This window comes from Chlorocebus sabaeus, chromosome 4 (genome assembly GCF_047675955.1).
Source record: "Chlorocebus sabaeus isolate Y175 chromosome 4, mChlSab1.0.hap1, whole genome shotgun sequence".
NCBI lineage: Eukaryota > Metazoa > Chordata > Mammalia > Primates > Cercopithecidae > Chlorocebus > Chlorocebus sabaeus.
The window spans coordinates 26146407-26158763 of NC_132907.1; the positions used below are offsets into that span (position 1 = coordinate 26146407).

Consider the following 12357-nt stretch of genomic DNA (forward strand, 5'->3'; position numbering starts at 1 on the left):
GAACCCAGATGCTTTCTTATGATCTTTCCACCAGTTTGGATTTGTAGATCTCTCATATGGATGCTTGTTGTATTATTTTCTGGCCAGTAATCTTTCTCCTTGGCAGAAATTAAAGAGAGAAAATAGGAGATAAAGTGGTATCTGCCTCTATTATCCATCTTTCACTACTCTTGTATAATTCCAGAAAGGGCTCTTTTTTTTTTTTTTTTTTTTTTTTTAAATTTCTTTTTGAGATGGAGTCTTGCTCTATTGCCCAGGCTGGAGTGCAGTGGCATGATCTTGGCTCACTGCAACCTCCGCCTCTTGAGTTCAAGCGATTCTCCTGCCTCAGCCTCCTAAGTAGCATGAACTCCAATGCTGGGATAATTTTTGTATTTTTAGTAGAGACGAGGTTTCACCATATTGGCCAGGCTAGTCTCAAACTCCTGACCTCAGGTGATCCATATGCCTCAGCCTCCCAAAGTGCTGGGATTATAGGTGTGAGCCACCATGCCCAGAAAGTGCTTTAAGTCACTCTTTACATTTAAAAGTTTATTTGCCTTTCCTTTGGGTGGTATAGAATCTGAAGTTAGGCTAGGCAAGCTTGCTGGATTTCTTCAATTTGACCTTTTAGATTCATTTTACACCTTTCTCCATAATTTTCTGTTCTGGGAGGCTGTGGATCACAGCAAAGGCACCCATGACTTCTGGCTTTCTGCAGGAGATGGGAGGGAGAGAGAGAGGAGCATGGGGCCAGGGCATATATTTCCTTGGTTCCTTCCTGTGCGGTTGACACAAGTTGCTGTGTCTCTCAACAGAATGTCACTGCTCTTATCTAGGTGGCCTGCTCTATGCCATTCTCTTTTTGGGTTCTGGCAAGTTCTCTTTTACCCTATTCCTATACAGTTCCACTGCCACTATCTCTTATGGCTCTGCTATCCCCACTCACCCCTTTGTAGTTAGTCCCTCTGTAAATAAAACCTCCTCCAATTTTCCTAATTCGTGTGTGCCATCTGTTTTTGTTCCTTGAGGTGGAGAGAACTGGACTGATACAGAAAGTTTAAAACAAGGGTGAGAGGAAGTTCTTCTATTGTGTCAAGTTTTTTTGGACAGTGTGATAAACTATTATTGGATGGTCCAGTAACTGACCCTTTGTAAAATTTTTGGTGCATCAGAGTCAAAGAGAGAAACTATTTTATGAATTTTTTAGATTAGAAAACCAAGTGGTATTTTTTCTCATATTAATATCTATATAACTGAATGCTATATTCCAGAAATGATTACTGATATTTTGGTTTCCAAACTGTTGGACAAAAAACAGGTATATGAAACACAGGAATAATTTCTAGAATATATAAGGAACTCCTACAAATCAATATGGAACAGACAAAAAATAAAGCAGAAAAATGGGCAAAGGGTATAAATAGACAAGTCACAGATGGAAAATGTATATGAAAAGATGCACAACCTCACTAGTAATCTGGAAAATGCAAACTAAAACAAGATAGCACTTCATATGCATTATAAGGGCAAAAGTAAAAAAAGTCATTGAATAGTCTTTGGGGAGTGGGTACAAGTGTAAATTGATACATCCACTTTGTTTATTTATATATATTTTGTGTTTTTATATGTTTATTATTTTAAAAATTGAGTTGGGATCTTGCTATGTAGCCCAGGCGAGCCTCAAACTCCTGGCCTCAAGTGATCATCCCAGCTTGTCCTCCCAAAGCACTGGGATTACAGGTGTGAACCACTGTGCCTAGATGGTGCAACCACTTTGGAAAATAATTTGGCAATATTTTGTAAAGCTGAAAGTAAGCATGCCACAGGATCCAATAATTCTAACTCTAGATATTCATTGGTCTAGAACTTTTTGCACATATGCACTAGGAAACATGGAAAAGGATGTACGTTGTGGCACTGCTTGCAAAATATGAAAATTGGAAATAAGTTAATGTCCATCAAAAAGGGAATGTATAAATAATCAAGGTATGTTTATATGATGAAGTGATACAAATTGGTTGAAATGAATGAACTCAATCAACATATATTAGGAGGCAATGAGTTTTTTTTTTTTTTTTTTTTAAAAAGCAAGTTGCAGAAAGATGTATACTAGATGCCACTATTTTTTTCAACTTGGGTAGAAATTAACACACAAAGAGGAGCATCTTTTGTTTGTGGATAGGTATATATGCAGCAAAACATGGGCTGAAAGACTAAGCCTAGGCCGGGCATGGTGGCTCACGCCTGTAATTCCAGCACTTTGGGAGGCCAAGGCGGGTGGATCATGAGGTCAGGGGATCGAGACCATCCTGGCTAACACGGTGAAACCCCGTCTCTACTAAAAATGCAAAAAATCAACTGGGCTTGGTAGCAGGCGCCTGTAGTCCCAGCTACTCGGGAGGCTGAGGCAGGAGAATGGTGTGAACCCAGGAGGTGGAGCTTGCAGTGAGCTGAGATCGTGCCGCCCCACAGCCTGGGCGACACAGCGAAACTCTGTCTCAAAAAAAAAAAAAAAAAAAAAAAATAAGTCTAATTCATGGTAACAGTTCCTCACAGGGCATGGGTCTCCAGCCCCTGGGCCATGGATTGGTATGGTGGAATAAGCTAATTTAGGAACCGGGCTGGACAACAGGTTGTGAGTGTCTGGCAAGCAGGCAAAGCTTCATCTGTATGTACTTATAGCTGCTCCCCATTGCACACATTACCTCCGGAGCTCTGCCTCCTGTCAGATCAGTGGTGGCATTAGATTCTCATAGGAGCGCGAGCCCTATTGTGAACCATGCATGTGAGACATCTAGATTGTGTGTTCCTTATGAGAATGCCTGATGATATGTCACTGTCTTCCATCACACCCAGATGGGATCATCTAGTCGCAGGAAAACAAGCTCGGGGCTCCCACTGATTCTACATTATGGTGAGTTGTATAATTATTTCATTATATATTACAATGTAATACTAACAGAAATAAAGTGCACAATACATGCAATGTGCTTGAATCATCCCCAAACCACCCCCCTGCCCTCCATCTGTGCAAAAATTGTCTTCTGTGAAACCAGTCCCTGGTGCCAAAAAGGTTGGGGACTGCTGCCCTTGGGAGTCTGAGGGGACTGAGACTGTGAGGGAGCAAAAAGGCCATCCCACTGGGTCCCCTTCTCACATTCTTGGCTGCTGGTCCTTCAAATGCTCTCTCTCAGGCCCCAGCCCCATCAAGGCTTGCCTGTTCTTTTCTAGCACAAAGTCCCCTTTCAGGAGATTCCTCCTTATGAAGCAGCCCAACGAGTGGGCACATAGCAAATTTTTCTCATACTGAATTCACTCATTCATTTCCCTTTTTTTTTTTTTTTCTTTTGAGACGGAGTCTCCGTTGCCCAGGCTGGAGTGTAGCGGCACAGCCTCGGCTCACTGCAACCTCTGCCTCCTGGGTTCAAGCAATTCTCTTGCCTCAACCTTCCGAGTAGCTGGGATTACAGGCGCCTGCCACCATGCCCGGCTAATTTTTTGTACTTTTAGTAGAGACAGGGTTTCACCGGTCTCAAACTCCTGACCATGATCTACCCTCCTTGCCCTCCCAAAGCTCTGGGATTACAGGCGTGAGCCACCACACCCGGCCTCGTTTTCCTTTTTCTCTTCCCTTTTTCATCCTATTCCTTCTTGTTCCCATATCCACCAAAATTATTACCAAACCCTAAATAAACATTTATCTTCCACCTCTCAAAGAGAAAGTGTATTTTTAAATTCACATTTGAAATCCCACCCTCTTTTTCTGCTTACTTAGGGTACCACATTCCCCGCCCTTGCCCCATCCCATCATTTGTGGGACTATACACTTGCCATGCTCTCTGTATTGCCAGGTAGAGCCTACGATTTGTGAAATTCTCTTAGATTTGTTTTTTTTTTTAATTTTGTTTTATTATTATTATACTTTAAGTCCTAGGGTACTTGTACACAATGTGCAGGTTTGTTACATATGTATACTTGTGCCATGTTGGTGTGCTGCACCCATCAACTCGTCAGAACCCATCAACTCGTCATTTACATCAGGTATAAGTCCAAATGCCATCCCTCCCCCCTCCCCCCCTCCCCCCTCCCCATAATAGGCCCCGATGTGTGATGGTCCCCTTTCCGAGTCCAGGTGATCTCATTGTTCAATTCCCACCTATGAGTGAGAACATGCGGTGTTTGGTTTTCTGTTCTTGCGATAGTTTGCTGAGAATGATGGTTTCCAGCTGAATTCTCTTAGATTTGACTGGCTGCCTTAATTTTAAGGTTGAGAGGGCAAAAATGGTTTATTCGGGTGTAAAAAGTTCTTTAGAGTCAGGAACACAAAGAGTCTTTGCAACATTATTTTCAAAGGGTCTGGAGAGTTACCCCCAAGCCCACAGAAGTGAGGAAAAAAAGGAAGGAGTTTTCCACCAGTTGACACGGTGCTGAGAGCTCTGCCCCTTGTCATATCAGCACATTCTCATTGAATTGGCTTTGTCTGAAAATGGATTTCACATTTCCCACCTTCTAGTTCAACATGTATGCTATTTCCTGTCAGTTTAACTCACCCCAAACTTTTGTTTAACAGTAAGCAGTTCCTGTTGTTAATTCTCAGAAATAAGAGGACACTTTGGGAGGCTGAGGCAGGTGGATCCCTTAAGCCCAGGAGTTCGAGACCAGCCTGGGCAAAGTAGTGAAACTCCATCTCTACAAAAAATACAAAATTAGCCAGGCAGGGTGGCACACCTGTGATCCCAGCTACTCAGGAGGCTGAGGTGGGAAGATCACCTGAGCCGGGGAGGTTGAACCTGCAGTGAGCTGTGATCTTGACACCGCACTCCAGCCTGGGCAACAGAGTGGGACCCTGTGTCAAAAAAAAAAAAAAGAAGAGAATAGTGCAACATAACTTTTCCTTGTTACTGTCCTGTCATCTCCCTGGAGTCCCTGAAACAACACAAATGATGCCTCTTAGCAGAGACCAGAAGTCAGGTCAGGGCAGAGGACCCTCCCTGAAGGGCCCCTCTCACCCATTCTTTTCATTCATCTGTCCCACTGGCCTTCATGAGTCGATTATTTAACTCTATTAGTGTATCCTTCTTTATGAGTGACATTTCCTAAACTTTTTCCTACAGAGTGTGTTCTGTACCCAGTGGTAGCTCAAAAAATGTTGCCTGGTTGACAATCACTGGGTCAGCTGGGCCGAGGAAAGAAGAAGTGGTGTCCTTGGAGGAAGGCAGCTTTTCCTCACCTCCAGGTTGGACTTGATGTCTGAGTCCAAACACGTCTCCTATTTCCTTTTTGGCCTTGGAGATTACTTTCTTGAGAAAAGTAAAAAGAGTCCTCACTTGCTTACCAAGTTTGATTTTGCTTGAGTTCTTATAAATAACATTTTTGTTTATTGACAGGGGAGTCAACAGGCTCATTTTGTCCAACTTTCTGATTTTGCAGATCAAGAAATAGGTCCGGAGGCATTGAGATTTCCCCAATAACAGTGATATTATTTTATATAACATAGCTCACAAGTACTACTGCCTCCATTTTACAGAGGAGGAAAGAGATGTTCAGAGAGATGAGGTGGCTGGCCCCAGGCAGCCCTGAGAGTGGGTAACAGCCTGGGCTTGAAGCCAGGTCTCCCGGTTCCCACTATGATGTTCTTTGATGGATTCCACATGGCCTCTGGGCATGAGAGAGGACTTTGGAAATAGATAGTCTGCTGTCCAGAGCTCCAATTAATTTTTATATCTATACTTGGTAATCTAAAAACACTACTGCAAGAACATACGCATTTAAAACATTAAATTATATTTATTTGTCATTCATTGGTAAAGCACATGATATAAAATTCAAAGGGCACAAAAGGGCATAGTGAAAAAAAAAGAGGCTTCATGCTCTGGTCCCCCAGCCATCCAATTCCCCTCCCCAATCTCTTTGTCCTTCAGATACATGCTATGCTTAGATGAGCAAATATGTACATACACACATATAAATTTTCAATAAAAATGGAGGCATACTGTACCCTGTTCTCTACTTTCTTTTTAAAAAAATTTGATGTATTTTGAATACCAACCCTTATCAGTGCACATAGAGCTACCTCCTTCTTTTTAATGACTGCAAGTATTACATTGAATAGAGGTGCCGTAATTTACTTGTCTAGTCCTCTCTGAATGGACATCAAGATGGTTGCTGCTCTTAGGCTATTGCTGTGATAAATATAATAATTATGTGTATACATGTTTTTGTTTATATGTGCTAGGATACCTAGCAGAGGTTGGCAAAGTATAGCCTGTGGGTCAAATTCAACCTGCCATTAAAAAAAATAAAGTTTTATTGGAACACAGCTATGCCCATTTGTCTGCCTGTTGTCTATGGCTCCTTTCATGCTACAATAGCAGGGTTGAGTAGTTGTAATAGTGATGGATGGCCTGGAAGCCTAAAACATTTACTATTTGGTCCTTTTGCAAAAGTTTGCTTGCCTCTGAGCTATAGGATAAATTCTTTTTTTTTTTTTTTTGAGACAGAGTCTCACTCTGTTGCCCAGGCTAGAGTACAGTGGCGCGATCTCGGTTCACTGCAACCTCCGCCTCCGGTGTTCAAGCGATTCTCCTGCTTCAGCCTCTCACATAGCTGGGGTTACTGGTGCTTGCCACCACACGTGGCTAATTTTTTTTTTTTTTTGTATTTTTAGTAGAGACAGTGTTTTACCATGTTGGCCAAGCCGGTCTTGAACTCTTGACCTCAGGTGATCCACCTGCCTCGGCCTCCAAAGTGCTGGGATTACAGGCATGAGCCACTGTGCCCAGCTGATAAATTCCTATTGCTAGAATTGCTGGGTCAAGGATTTTGCATTTCCTACTTGATAGTTATGGCCAAATTCTTTTCGTAGAGGTTGTACTATTTTATTCTTCCACTAGCAGTATACTTTACCATGTTCTCACCGTTGTAGCACATCAAATGTTTTCTTTTTATTGGCTTATGATTTAAATAATTTTAAAATAATTTATTATAATTGTTGTGGATAGGTAGTAGGTGTATTTTATGGGGTACGTGAGATGTTTTGATGCAGGCATGCAATGCATAATAACCACATCGTGGAAAATGGAGTATCCATCCCCTCAAGCGTTTATCCCTTGTGTTATAAACAATCCAATTATACTCTTTTAGCTGTTTTAAAATGTACACTGAAATTATTATTACCTATAGTCACCCTATTGTGCTATCAAATACTAGGCCTTATTCATTCATTCAAACTATTTTTTAATACCCATGAATCAACCATATCTCTCCCCCATTCACTACATCAAATGTTTCATCTTTGCCAATCTATTGGTAGAAAATGATATTTCTCTTGATTTCTTTTGCATTTCTCTGATTTTGATTGAAGTTGAGTATCTTTTTATGGCTGGAGGAGAGAGGAGCCTGTGAGGGAAAGAGAAATGAATGTGTAGGAAGATATCAGTCTGAGTTCTCTGATGCAAGTAACAGAACTTATACCATCAAACTAATCCAGTGGACACCCTCCCTTCAGCCTGGGCTCCCTTGGTCACTCAGTTCCTTTTTGGCCAGAAAATGAATTCCAGCAGCACCTGCCTATTTGTGTTCCTCTCTTCTTGACAGTTGTGCAAAGTGTGAGTCAGTTGCAAGACAAGGGAGGTGAGTGCTGATTTCGGTGTTGGGGAAGGTGGAATTTAAACTATGGGAAGTTCTTAAACACGGGAAGGCTTTTCAAAAGGTGCAGGGCAGCCTGAAACAAATACCTTTGGCAAGTACTATACCGTGGGGTGAAACTGCTTTTCTTTTTTGTTTTTATTTTTTTAAATTTTAAATTTTAAATTTAATTTTTTTTTTTTTTTTTTGAGATGGCATCTTGCTCTGTCTCCCAGTCTGGAGTGCAGTGGCAATCTTGGCTCACTGCAACCTCTGCCTCCTGGGTTCAAGTGATCCTCCCACCTCAGCCTCCCGAGTAGCTGGGATGACAGGTGTGTGCCACCACGTCTGGCTAATTTTTTTTTTTTTTTTGTATTTTCAGTAGAGGTGTGGTTTCACCATGTTGACCAGGCTGGTCTCGAACTCTGATCTCAACTGATCTGCCCGCCTGGGCCTTCCAAAGTGCTGGGATTATAGATATGAGCCATCGTGTCCAGCCAAAACTGCTTTTCAGTGTGTGGGCAGATAGGAAACTGTTTCTCTTCCCTTTAGGGGTTTATACTGTGCTGTCCCTGGGGATTAATGTTTGTCATTAGGAGGGTTGTGTGACAGAGCAAGAGATCTAGCAGTTTCCTAGCAGAATCAAGAGGCCCATCTACTCCTCTCGCCAGCAGGGACGCAAGTGATGAGGACCAGAGATTTGAGGGTCCAAGTTAAGCATTTACAGGTCCTTGTTTTTCTTCAGTTTAGAATGGAGGTTGGTCCATTGGTCAATCCTTGATCTGATGCTCTGAGGCTGGGGCTGTGGGGATTAAGAGATGGAGCGGCTAACAGCCAGCTGAGTCTTCACAGTTTGTCAAATATAAAGATAAATTTTTTTGAGAATAAAGCTTTATCCTAAAAAGAAAGCAAATTACTAAAGCTTTGTAGCTCATGAGGTTAAAGAAAAGGTCCTTAGCAACTAGTTAGATACTTAAAATGTGGCAAGGCGGTACAGGTAATTGCATTTAGATGTGTAAAAATTAGATTTCTGAGTTTCCAGAGAGAAACTATTGGAAATGGCTCTGTTGGAGATGGGCTAAATTAATTATGGTAAATCCATTTAATGGAATAGTATGTGGCTGTTAGAAGAATGCAATAGTTAAAAGAATACAATAGTATTGGGGCTGTTAAAAGAATGCAACAGTTAAAAGAATACAACAATTCCAAAGTACAGATATGGAATTCTTTCCAAGAAATTAATAAATGAAAAAAGTAAAGTAAGAAACAGTAAGTGTCTTAGGCTGAGATCTCTGGAAGCAAAGACTGAGACAGAGATCCTTGTGTTTTTAGGAGACGGTGCTCCCAGGAGATGGGGTGGGAACAGCATAGAACAGTGGATAAAAGGTAAGCAAGAGATGATCTCAGTGGATATCAGCATTAGCCTGATCCTACAGGGAGCTCTGGAGCATGAATTGCACCGTAAAGCTGTCCAACCTTTTGTGCCCCTGTGCTGGCTACAATGTGCCGCAGGATGGAGAATTCTCTGTAGAAGGGGGCAACTGTGAACCATTAGCTGCTAACACTCATAGCAGTCAAGAGATGGGTGCACTGGCTTCCACGGGGGATCTAGGCCGAGCTGCAGCAGCACCCCCTGCAGAAGGCACACTGCAGGAAGGATACCGTACTATATATGCTTGTACATTCATGGGAATCTAAGAGTAGATGCTCTTATCCTGGAGTCCATGGATCCTTAAGGGATTCACAGACAGAACCGTATTATAGACAAACTGGTTTCTTTTGTAATCCTCTGCACTTTAGCTTACATATTTTCACACATTATTCTGAGAGGCAGATCCATAAGCTTCATCGGATACTGAAGGGGTCTGTGGTACACACACAAAAATGAAGAGAACAAGAAAGTGGTAACATGTTTGCCCTGGGTGGGGGATGAATTCTAGGGGTCTGGAGTCAGGAGTGGGAAAGAGATTCCTATTCTTTGTATATCGTTTTGTGCTATTGGAATTTTTGCTATGTGCATGGATTACATTCTAAAAAGATTAAAACATAATAAAATGTATTTTTAAAAACTATCTCCTCACTTTTTTTTTAAAGAGACAGAATCTTGCTCTGTCACCCGGGCTGGAGTGCAGTGGTGTGATCGTGGCTCACTGCAGCCTTGAACTCCTGGGCTCAAGCCGTCCTCCTGCCTCAGCCTCCTGAGTAGTTGGGACCACAGGTGTGTGCACCACACCTGGCTAATTTTAAAATTTTTTGTAGAGCTGGGGTTTCACTGAATTGCCCAGGCTGGTCTTGAACTCCTGGCCTCAAGCGATCCTCTTGCCTCCGTCTCCCAAGCGTTGGGATTACGACTTTGAGCCACCGTACCCAGCCCTATATTTCCTGGATTTTCTCTTCACTCTTACTTCCTATGTTGCTTTTTCTGTTTTACACCATTTCTGCAATTGTTTGTCTTCCTCTTCCCAGTCTCTTCCCATCTCTAATGCTTGCGTTTGATTTTCAAGCTGTTCTGGCACACTCGGATGGAATCCTGCATAATAATCTTTCAGTAGTTTTTTCCCCGACTCCTTATCAAATGCTCACTAAAGTGTATAGTTATTTCTTAGCATATATGCACAGACTTGCAAAATAGACTACTTTAATCTGCACAATTCTTTGAAATTCAGCATTTAAAACATGCCTTTAAATGAACAAATATTAGTATAATGAGAATAAATTTTGAAGGTTGTTTCACATTCAAGATTCTTTGAGGTTTTTAATCAGAACAGGTCTGAGGACAACAACTGATGCCTCCTTTATTCACAACACATTTTTAAAAAGTCGAGATTTACTAAAATCTACCTTTCAGGATTTTAAAATGGATGCGCAATCTCCACCACTTTTGTTGCCAAGGGAGAACACATCTGCCCTGGAAAACCTTCCTGTGGAGCGATGTCAGCAGAGATAAATGAATGAGAGTACATGCAGTTCTGGAATAATAGTGTAATTTGGCTAAAGGGTGACATCATCTCTTCACTGCTGTGTGTGCCATTCTAAGTAGCAATAAGTCCAGCTGAGCTAGAGAATGAATTATAAGGAAAGTACATTGGCAAGGTAGAATAAAATATAAAAAATAGGAAGTGAAATTGAAAAAGGAGGTAGCTTTGAATAGATCCAGTCCACAGTATATTTTTTCATATGGAAGCTCTTGATTTAATCACCACATCACAATTTGCTATTATTTTGGGTTATGTGGAAAGATGCAAAGCTTCTTTCCTAATGGCTGGTTTGCTATATATACACATGTGTGCCACCAGAGTATAAGTAGGGACGTTGGAATTGATTTTAGTCTTTAAAGGGTACATTTAAATGCTGGAAAATAAAATGCCTTTATCAGTTGAATCTCCTTACTGTGATCCTACATGCCTCATTGGTAACACTTGGAGAAGGGTTTGCTGGGTTTTATTTTGGTACTGAGAAAAGAATGCCATCGTTCTTCATGCTGATGAACCCTGAAAAATGATTTGTTTCGGGGAGGATCAGTCTGTGACTCTGCATGGGTTCTTGAGGGGTTGGCCAGTATTAACTCATTGCTTTTTTTCTCTTTAAGTAACAGCTTTATTGAGATCGGATTCACATACCAATATATTGCTTCTGTTCCCTAATTTTTTAGAGTGCAACTCAAACCCCTAATATCTCCCTGTCTTCTAATTCCTCAGGCAACAGATGACTTTCTGCAAAGGAACTGATACTGGCTATGAGTAATAAATATTGCAGATGGATTAAATCAAAGAATCAAATTTCAAAGCCAAATTAAAGAGTCATGAAAAGGAGAGAGAAGCAGAAATGAAGAAAAAAGAACACAGAAATAAAATGAGCAGCACTGAAAAGAATATCGTCTGCTGTTCGAATAAAGACCTGAGATCTTTCACTGCTGGGTCTTCAAAGGCAGTGCCCTTTTTGAGCAGCAAGTTCCAAGATCAAGAAATCAGAAGGAATTAAGACTATAACTAATTAGTAGTAATGAAAATTTACTAGACATCAACAACAAATTTACAAGGCAAATTTATTTCCAAAGTACATTCACATATATCACAGGTAAAATGAGGTTTTCACAAACACCATTTTAAACATAGGATTTATTTGCGGGAGCTATTTTTGTGGCTTAGGGAGCAAATGGTTCATTGAAACAGAACTTTGCTAGTCTGGTTTCAAAGAATTCTATTATACAAAAAATTCTGTAGAACAGATGGGATCAAAAGTCCCTGAACACAGAACAGGAATATCAGGTAATGAAAATGTTCTTTTGGTATAGTATTATGTTTTATGCTTTAAAAGTATTAGTATGCAAGGAACTCAGGCAAGAGCATAAAAGAGGAAGTAGGATAATATTTTATATTTGAATAGGCTTTAGACTTTCCAAAATACTCACATCCTACTGAAGCTTGGTAGCAAGTATTATTCTTGTTTTATTGATGAAAAACATGCTTCCAAGAAAGATGCATTACAAGCGACAGAAAACTCAAAGTAGATTACACAATAAAAGGTATATGTCTCTCTCTGTCTGTCTCTGTCTCTGTGTATTGGCTCACAAAATTGAAAAGTTCAGGGCTAGAATGAGCTTTCAGTGTGCCTTGAAAGAGATGTTTGATTGATACTATCAGGGCCCAGATTCCCTTGACATCTCTCAGTTCTGTTTTCCTAGTATGTGGTTAACTCTGATTAGCCAGGATGGAGACAATAACTCCTGAGCTAAACGCATGGAGTGGG

The 12357-nt window shown here is 41.0% G+C and overlaps 1 long non-coding RNA gene across 1 annotated transcript; it reads left to right on the forward strand.

Annotated features, from left to right (window-relative positions):
- The first annotated feature begins 2838 nt into the window (after nt 1–2838).
- LOC140711569 (uncharacterized) lies at nt 2839–12145 on the forward strand. The gene is made up of 2 exons (XR_012092846.1): nt 2839–2896; nt 11307–12145. It is a non-coding gene; the product is annotated as an uncharacterized lncRNA (long non-coding RNA).
- Nucleotides 12146–12357: the final 212 nt, after the last annotated feature.